Here is a 10521-nt window from a genome sequence, read left to right on the forward strand (position 1 = left end):
AATTTAAGATGATATGATGTTATGTATAACAAGTTATATTATGGATGTTATGTCATATATCATATATAAACTAAAACTGAATTAACAATGGGGTGATCACAGAAGAGGGTTAAGAAATTGCAATTGTTTTTAACATGTTGGTTACTCAATATTATAACTATTGATTAGACAACGAAGTTAATTGTTGCTGACAGTATGTTGGAGCCTTTAATTGATCGGATCACTTGCATTCCAATGCTCATTGAGCCGAGTCAGATGGAATTAAGCAAGATGAGCACTCACACATAACAAAGATGGAGAACGACAGTCAAGGCAAGAAAAAATTCAGAGCCAGAGAGATGTCCAGCCCTCAAGCAATTTTCAGCTAAAATGGAAACCAAGTGCTCTGGCAGCATGTATGTCTGAAAGTGGATGTGACACCTAGGTAACTCAGTTTGGTCGTGAATGGCAACTGCCCGAAGCATCAGTTCAGGTTTTCCAGTATCAAAAGAACTCCACTGGTCCTTCACGTCACAAACCATCAGCTGTCATAGCAGGTTTCTCGGATATCCTGTTGGTCCCTTCCTGTCCTATGCCCTTTTAACCCAGTGTGATGGAATCAAGCAGGTTGAACACAAACACAAAACAAACATGGAGATCCTCACTCATGGCGCTCAAAATTTCAAAGCCAGAGACAAGTTCAGTGCCTAAGCTATTTCCACCATCAGGGAAACCAAGTGCTGTGGCAGCACATATGTCTGAAAATGGATGTGACATCTAGGGAACTCAGTGTGGTGGTGAATGGTAGCTGTCGGAAGCAGCAGCACAGGTCTTCCAGTGCCAAAAAAACTCCACCTGACTCATTCACTTCACATACCATCAGCTGTCATAGCAGATCTCACGGAAACCATGTTAGATGACTTCCTGTCCAATGCCCACACAGCCCAGGGGGATGGAATCAAGCAGGTTGATTCACACACAAAACAATGATGGAGATCCTCACGGAAGGCACTCAAAAAAGCACACCCAGAGAGAAGTTCCGCGCCCCAGCCATTTGCAGCTGAAATGGAAACCCAGTGTTCAGGAGGCACATATGTCTGAAAGTCTGTGGGACACCTAGCAAACTCATTATGGTGGTAAATGGCAACTGCCCGAAGCAGCAGCATAAGTTTTCCTCTGACAAAACAACTCCACTTGGCTCATTCACTACACATACCATCAGCTATCCTAGCAGGTCTCACAGAAACCCTGTTTTGTCAGTTCGTCCAAAAAACCAATTGAGCAAAGCTTGAAGGAATCAAACATTTAGAGCAGCTGCACTAAAGAATCATGGAGATTCTCACTAAAGGTGATAAAATCTCAAACTGCAAAGGGAAGTTCAGTGCCCAAGCCATTTTCAACTGCCATGGAAATCAAGTGGTCTGACAGCATATACGTCTGAAACAGGATGTGATACCTAGGGAACACAGTGTAGTGGTGAATGCCAACTGAAAGAAGCATAAGCACAGGTGTTCAGTGCGAAAACAACTCCACTTGGCTTATTCACTTCACATACCATCAGCTGTCCTAGCAGGACTCCCAGAAAGAAGGTGTGGTCACTTCCTGTCCAATACCCATTAAGCCCAGGGGGATGGAATCAAGCAGGTTGAGCACACACAGAAAACACAGATGGAGATCCGAACACAAAGCGCGAAAAATCCAGAGCCAGAGAGAAGTTCAACGCCCAAGCCAGTTTCAGCTGCCATGGAAACCTAGTGCTCTGGCAGCACAGATGTCAGAAAGTGGATGTGACACCTAGGAAACTCAGTGATGTGGTGAATGGTAGCTGCTCGTAAAACCAGCACAGGTCTTCCAGTGCCAAAACAACTCAACTTGGCTCATTCACTTCACATACCATCAGCTATCCTGACAGGTCTCCCAGAAAACGTGTATGGTCACTTCCTGTCCAATGCCAATTGAGCCCAGTGTGATGGAATCAAGCAGGTTGAGAACACACAGTAAACATAAATGGAGATCCGAACACAAGGCACGAAAAAATCCAGAGCCAGAGAGAAATTCAGCGCCCAAGCCATTTCTAGCTGCCATGGAAACAAAGTGCTCTGGCAGCACATATATCTGAAAGTGGATGTGACACCTAGGGAACTCAGTGTTGTGGTGAATGGCAACTGCCCGCAGCAGCAGCACAGCTCTTCCAGTACCAAAACAACTCCGCCTGGCTCATTCAATTCTCATGCAATCAGCTGTCCTGGCAGGTGTCCAAGAAACCATGTTTAGTCACTTCCTGTTCAATACCAATTTAGCAAAATTTGAAGGAATCAAACTGCACTTAATAAATATGGAGATCCTCACTCAAAGCACTAAATTTTAAAAACCAGAGAAAAGTTCAGCACCCTAGCCTTTTGCAGCTGCCTTGGAAACAAGTGATCTGGCAGCATATATGTCTGAAAGTGGATGTGAAACCTAGGAAAATCATTTAGGTGGTGGTGAATGGCAACTGCCCGAAGCAGTAGCACAGGCCTTCCAATGCGAAAGCAACTCCACGAGTCTGATTCACTTCACATACAATCAGCTCTCTTAGCAGGTCTCCTGGAAATCCTGTTTGGTCACTTTGTGTCCAATGAGCATTGAGCCCAATGGGATGGAAACATACAGGTTGAGCACACACACTAAACAAAGATGGAGATCTTCATTCAAGGCGCTCAAAACCCGACATCCAGAGAGACATTCAACGCACAACCCATTTCCACCTACCATGGAAACCAGGTGCTCTGGCAGCACATATGTATGAAAGTGGCTGTGATAACTGGGGAACTCAGTGTAATGGTGAATGGCAACTGCATGAAGCAGCAGCACAGGTCTTCCAGTGGCAAAATAACTCCATCTGGCTCATTCACTACACATAGAATGAGCTGTCCTCGCATGTCTCCCGGAAACCCTGTTTGATCACTTCCTGTCCAATGACAACAGAGCCCAGTGCAATGGAATCAAGCTGGCTGAGAACCAACAGAAAACATGGAGGAGATCCTCATTAAGGCGCCAAAAACTCCACCACAGAAGAGAAATTTAGTGCCCAAGCCATTTCCAGCTGCCATGGAAACCAAGTGCTCTGGCAGCACATATGTCTGAAATCAGCTGGGACATTTAGGGAACTCAGTGTGGTAGTAAATTGCAATTGCCTGAAAGAGCAGCACAAGTCTTCCAGTGCCAAAACAACTCCACCTGGCTCATTCAATTCATATAGAATCAGCAGTCCTATCAGGTTTCCTGCATACCCTATTTGCTCACTTGCTGTCCAAAGCCCACACAGCCCAGTGTGATGGAATCAGGCTGTCTGAACACCCACACACGTAACAAAGTTGGAAATCCTCACTCAACGTGCTCAAAACTCGAAATGAAGAGAGAGGTTGAGCGCCCAAGCCATTTGTAGCTGACATGGAAACCAAGGCCTCATTCATGTCACATACTATCTGCTCTGTTATTAAGTCTCCCAGAAACCCTGTTTGGTCATTTTCTGCCCAGTGACCATTGAGCCTAATGGGATCAAACATGCAGGTTGATCCCCCACACAAAACTAGACAACAAGAGAAAAGTTCAGAACCCTAGCCTTTTGCAGTTGCCTTGGAAACATGTGATCTGGCAGGACATATGTCTGAAAGTGGAGGTGAAACCTGGGAAAAACATTTAGGTGGTGAATGACAATAGCACGAGGCAATAGCAGAGGGTTTCCAGTGCCAAAACAACTCCAACAGGGTCAGTCACTTCACATACAATCAGCTCTCCTAGCAGGTCTCCCGGCAATATTGTTTGGTCACTTCCTGTCCAATGCCTATTGAGCCCAAGGGGATGGAATCAAGCATGTTGAGCACACACACAAAACAGATCCTCATTCAATGCGCTAAAAATTCCAGAGCCAAACAAAAAGTTTAGCGCCGAAGCCATTTTTAGCTGCTGTGGAAACCAAGTGCTCTGGCAGCACATATATCTGAAAGTGGATGTGACACCTGGGGAACTCAGTGTGGTGGTGAATGGCAACTGCCCGAAATAGCAGCACAGCTTTTCCAGTTTCAAAAAAACTCAACCCGCATCAGTCAAATCACATACCATCAGCTCTTCTTACAGATCTACTAGATACCCTGTTTGAACAATTCCTGTTCAATGACAATTGAGCCCCGTGTGATCGAATCAAGCATGTTCAGCATGCGCAAAGAAAAAAGATGGAGATCCTTATGCAAAATGCTGAAAATTCAAAAGCAAGAAAGGAGTTCAAAATTAAAGCCATTTCCACCTGCCATGGCAACCAAATGCTCTGGCAGCACATATGTCTGAAAGTGGATGGGACACCTAGGGATCTCAGGGTGGTGGTGAATGGCAATTGAATGAAGCAACAGCACAGGCCTTCCAGTGCCAAACATCTCCACCTGGCTCATTCACTTCACATACAATCAGCTATCATGGCTGATCTCCCGGAAACCCTGTTTGATCACTTCCTGTCCAATGCCCGTTGAGCCCTGTGGAATGGAATCAAGCAGATTGGGCACCCACACAAAACAAAGATGGAGATTCACACTCAAGGTGCTGAAAACTCCACAGACAGAGGGAAGTTTAAGGCCCAAGCCAATTTTAGCTGCCATGAAAACCTAGTACTCTGGCAGCTCATATGTGGAACACTGGATGTGCCACCTAGGAAACTCAGTGTGGTGTTGAATGGCAACTGTCCAAGGCAGCCTGATAGGTCTTACAGTGACAAAACAACTCCACCTGCCTCATTCACTTCAATTACCTTTAGCTGTCCTTGCAGGTCTCCTGATACCATGTTTGCTCTCTTCCTGTCCAATGCCCATTGACACCAGTGAAAAAGAATCAAGCAGTTTCAGCACACACACAAAACAAGGATTGAGATCCTCGATTAAGGCGCTCATAACTCCAGAGCCAGAGAGAAGTTCAGCTCCCAAGCCATTTCCACCTACCATGGAAACTAAGTGTTCTGGAAGCACAGATGTCTCAATGTGTCTGATAAGCTAGGCAACTCATTGTGGTGTTGAACGGTAATTGCTCAAAGCAGCAGCACAGCTCTCCCAGGGCCAAGACAACTCCACCTGGCTCATTCACCTCCCATACCATCAGCTGTGTTAGCAGTTCTCCCAGAAACCCTGTTTGGTCACTTGGTTTCCAATATCCAAAGCCCAGCGTTATGAAATCAAGTAGGTGGAGGACACACAGAAAACAAAGGTGGAGTTTCTCACTCAAGGCACGAAAACACCACAGCCAGAGAGAATTTCAGTGCTCAAGCTTTTCCAGCCACCATGGAAAACAAGTGCTCTGGCAGCACATATGTCTGAAAGTGGATGTGACACTTGGGGATCTAAATTTGGTGGTAAATGGCAACTGCCCGAAGCAGCAGCACAGCTCTTCCAGTGCCAATACAACTCCACATGCCTCATTCACTTCAATTACCATCAGCTGTCATAGCAGGCCTCACAAAAACCCTGTTTGCAAAATTCCTGTACAATGCCTATTAGTACAGTGTGATGGAATGAGGCATGCTGAGCACTCACACGTAACAAAGATGTAGATCCTCACTCAAGGCGCTTAAACTCCACAGCCAGAGAGAAGTTCAGCCCTCAAGCCATTTCCAGCTGAAATGGAAACCAAGTGCTCTGGCAGCACATATGTATGAAAGTGGATGTGACACGTGGAGAACTCAGTGTGGTATTGAATGATACCTGCCCTAAACAGAAGCACAGGTCTTCCAGTGCCAAAACAACTCCATCTGACTCATTCACTTCACTTATAATCAGCTGCCCTAGCAGGTCTCCCAGAAACCCTGTTTGGTCACTTAGGTTCCAAATCCATAGCCCAGATGATGGAATGATGTAGGTGGAGTACACAATTAAAAAAAAGGTGGAGATCCTCACTCAAGGCACATAAAGCTCCACAGCCAGGTAGAAGTTCAGCCCCTAAGATATTTCCAACTGCCATGGAAACCATGTGCTGTGGCATCACATATGTCTGAAAATGGATGTGACAAGAATTAAACTCAGTGAGGTGGTGAATGACAACTGCCCGAATTAGCAGCACAGGACTTCCAGTGCCAAAACAACTCCACCTGAGTCATTCACTTCAGATATTATCAGCTGTCCTAGTATGTCTCCCAGAAACGTGTTTGGGCATGTCTTGTTTAATGCCCATTGAAACCATGATAACGGAATCAAGCAAATTGAACACCCACACAAAACAAAGATGGATATCCTCACTCAACGCGCTAAAAATTCCAGAGCCAAAGAGAAATTCAGCGCCCAAGCCATTTTTAGCTGCCATGGAAACCAAGTGCTCTGGCAGCACATATATCTGAAAGTGGATGTGACACCTGGGGAACTCAGTGTGGTGGTGAATTGCAACTGCCCGAAGTAGCAGCACAGGTCATCCAGTCCAGAAAAACTTTAACTTCGTCAGTCAAATCACATACCATCGGCTGTCCTTACTGGTCTACCAGAGACTCTGAACAATTCCTATTCAATGCCAATTGAGCCCCATGTGATGGAATCAAGCATGTTCAGCATACGCACAGAAAAAAGATGGAGATCCCCACACAAAACGTTGAAAATTCCAGAGCCAGAGAGGATTTCAGCTTCAAAGCCATTTCCAACTGCCATGGCAACCAAATGCTCTGGCAGCACATATGTTTGAAAGTGGATGGGACATCTAGGGAACTCAGTGTAGTGGTGAATGGCAACTGCCTGAAACAGCAGCACAGGCCTTCCAGTGCCAAACATCTCCACCTGGCTCATTCACTTCACATACCTTCAGCTATCATGGCTGATCTTCCGGAAACCCTGTTTGGTCATTTCCTGTCCAATGCCCGTTGAGCCAGTGGGATGGAATCAAGCAGGTTGAGCACACTCACAAGACAAATATGGAGATTCACACTAAAGGTGCTCAAAACTCCACAGACAGAGAGAAGTTCACTGCCCAAGCCAGTTTCAACTGCCATGGAAACCAAGTGCTTTGGCAGCACATATGTGGAACACTGAATGTGCCACCTAGGGAACTCAGTATGTTGGTAAATGGCAACTTCCCGAAGCAGCAGCGCAGGCCTCCTAATGCCAAAACAACACCACCTGGCTAATTCACTTCACATACGATCAGCTGTCCTTCCAGGATTCCTAGAAAACCCTGTTTGGACTCATCCTCTTAAATGCCGATTGAGCCCAGTGTAATGGGATCATGAATGTTGAGCACACACACAAAATAAAGATGGAGATCCTCTTTCAAGGCGCTAATAACTCCAAAGCTATAGTGAAGTTCAGCGTCTAAGCCACTTCCAGCTGCCATGGAATCCAAAAGCTCACAGCTCATATAGCTGAAAGTGGATGGGACACCTAGGGGACATAGTGTGGTTGTGAATAGCAACTGCCCATAGCAGCAGCACAGGCATTCCAGTTGCAAAACAACTCCACCTGGATCATCCAACTCACATACCCTCAGCTGTCCTTTTAGGTCTCCTGGAATCCATGTTTGGTCACTTCCTGCCCAAAGCACATTGAGCTCAATTAGTTGGAATCCATCAGGTTGAGCACACACACAAAACAAAGTTGGAGATTAACACTCAATGCACATAAATTTCTTGAGCCAGAGAGAATTTCAGTCCCCAACCAATTTCCAGATGCTATGGAAACTAAGTGCTCTGGCAGCACATATGTCTGAAAGTGAATGTGATACTTGAGGAACTCAGTGTGGTGTTGAATGGCCTCTAGCGTTAGCAGCATCATTTATGTTTCAGGGAAAAAAAGCACTGTTTGATCACTTCCTTTCTAATGCCCATTGAGCCCAGAGGGAAGGAATCAAGCACGTTGAGGATACACACAAAAGAAAGATGGAAATCCTCACAGAATTCATGTAAATATCCACAGCCTGGTAGAAGTTCAGTGCCCAAGCCATTTCCAGCTTCCATGGAAACCTAGTTGTCTGGCAGCACATATGTTCTAAAGTGGATGTGACACGTGAGGAACTCATTGTGTTGGTGAATGTCAACTGCCCAAAGAAGCAGCACATGTCTTCCTGTGCCAAAACAACTCCACCTGACTCATTCAATTCACATACCAGCAGTTTCCTAGCAGGACTCAAAGAAATCCTGTTTGGTCCCTTCCTATAAATGCCACTTGAGCAAACTGGGATGGAATCAAGCAGGTTGAGAATACACACTAAACAAGAATAGAGATCCTTACTCAAGGCGCTCAAACTCGACAGCCAGAGAGAAGTTCAGTGTGCAAGCCGTTACTAGTTGTCATGGAACCACGTGCTCTGGCAGCATTATGTGTGAAAGTGTATGTGACACCTAGGCAATCCGTGTGGTGGTGAATGGCAGCTGGCCGAAGCAGCAGCACAGCTCTTCCTGTGCACAATCATCTCCACCTGGATCATTCGCTTCACATACCATCAGCTGTCCTACCAAGTCTGAGAAACCTTGTTTGGTCACTTCATGTCTAATGCCCATTGAGCACAGGGGGATGGAATCAAGCAGGCTGAGCACACACACAAGATAAAGTTGGAGATCGTAACTCAAGACACTGAAAACTCCAGAGCTAGAGAGATGTTCAGCGCCTAGCCATTTCTAATTGCCATGGAAACCAAAGACTCTGGCAGCACATATGTCTGAAAGTGGACATGACACTTGTGGAAGTCAGTGTGGTGGTGAATGGCAACTGCCAGAGGCAGCAGCACAGCTCTTCCACTGCCAAAACAACTCCAACTGGCTTCTTCACTTCACATACCATCAGCTGTCCTTTCAGGTCTCCCAGAAACCCTCTAAGGTCACAATCTGTTCAATGCTCATTGAGGCCCGTAGGATAGAACCAAGCAGGATAAGCACACACAATAAACAAAGATGGATATCCTTACAGAATTCATGTGAAACTCCACAGCCAGAGAGATGTTCATCGCTCAAATCATTTCCATCTGCGACGGAAGCCAAGTGCTCTGTCAGCACATATGTCTGTAAGCGGATGTGACACATGAAGAACTCAATGTGGTGGTGAATGGCAACTGCCCGAAGAGAGCTCTCCAGTGCCAAAACAACTCCACCTGGCTCATGAACTTCACATACCGTCAGAGGTCTTAGCAGGTCTGCAGGAAACCGTGTTTGATCACTTCCTGTCCAATGCCAATTGAACCCAGGGGGATACAAAAAATAGGTTGAGCATGCACACAAAACAAAGATGAAGATACTCGCTCAAGGCACTCAAATCTCTGCAGCCAGAGAGAATTTCAGCACCCAAGCCTTTTCCAGCTGTCATGGAAATCAAGTGCTCTGGCAGCACATATTTCTGAAAGTGGCTGGGAGTTGACACTTGAGGAACTCAGTGCGGTGGTATATGTCAACTGCCTGAAGAAGCAACACACGTCTTCAAGGACCCAAACAACTCCACCTGGCTCATTCACTTCACATACCATCAGCTGTCCTAGCAGGTCTTCCGGAAACAGTTTTTGGTCACTTCCTGTCCAATGCCCATTGAGCCTCGGGGGATGGAATCATACAGGTTGAGCACACACTCAAAACAAAGATGGAGATCCTCACTCAAGGTGCTCTAAACTCCACAGCCAGAGAGCAGATCAGCATACAAGATATTTCCCAGCTGCTTCGGAAACCAAGTGCTCTATTCCCAGCATCTATTTCTGAAAGAGCCTGGGACATGACACTTGGGGAAATCAGTGTCATGGAGAAAGGCCAATGCCCAAAGGAGCAACACAGCTTGTTCAGTGCCAAAACAACTCCACCTGGCTCATTCATTCACATACCTTCAACTTTCCCTGCAGGACTCCAGGATTTCTTGTTTGGTCACTTCCTTTCCAATGCCTATTGAACCCAGTGTGATGTAATATATAGGTTCAGTAACTGCACAAAACAAAGACGGAGATTTTCACAGAGTTCATGTAAAACTCCACAGCCAGACAAGAGGTCAGCGTCCAAGCCATTTCCAGCAGCCATGGAAAACAAGGGCTCTGGCAACACATATGTCTGAAAGTGGATGTGACACCTATGGAAAACTGTTAGTGAATGGCAACTGCCAAAACCAACAGCAGAGCTCTCCAGTGCCAAAACAACACCAGCTAGCTCATTCACTTCTCATACCATCAGTTGTCCAGTAGGTGTCCAGGAAATATTGCTTGATCACGTCCTGTCCAATGATCATTGAGCACAGTGTGATGGAATCTGTAGGTTCAGCAACCGTACAAAACAAAGATGGAGATCATCACTAAAGGCGCTCAAAACTCCACACCCAGGGAGAAGTTCAGAGATCAAGCCATTTTCAGCTGCTATGGAAACCAAGTGCTCTGACAACACATTTGTCTGAAACTGGCTGGGACGTGGCACTTGGGAAAGCAGTGTGGTGGTGAATGGCAACTGCCTGAAGCAGCAGCACAGAACTTCGAGTACCAAAACAACACCACCATGCTCATTCACTTCACATACCATCAGCACTCCGTGAGGTCTCCCGGAAACCTTCTTTGGTCACTTCCTGTCTAATGCCCATTGAGCTCAAT

The sequence above is a fragment of the Ochotona princeps genome, chromosome Y (assembly GCF_030435755.1).
Source record: "Ochotona princeps isolate mOchPri1 chromosome Y, mOchPri1.hap1, whole genome shotgun sequence".
Taxonomy (NCBI): domain Eukaryota; kingdom Metazoa; phylum Chordata; class Mammalia; order Lagomorpha; family Ochotonidae; genus Ochotona; species Ochotona princeps.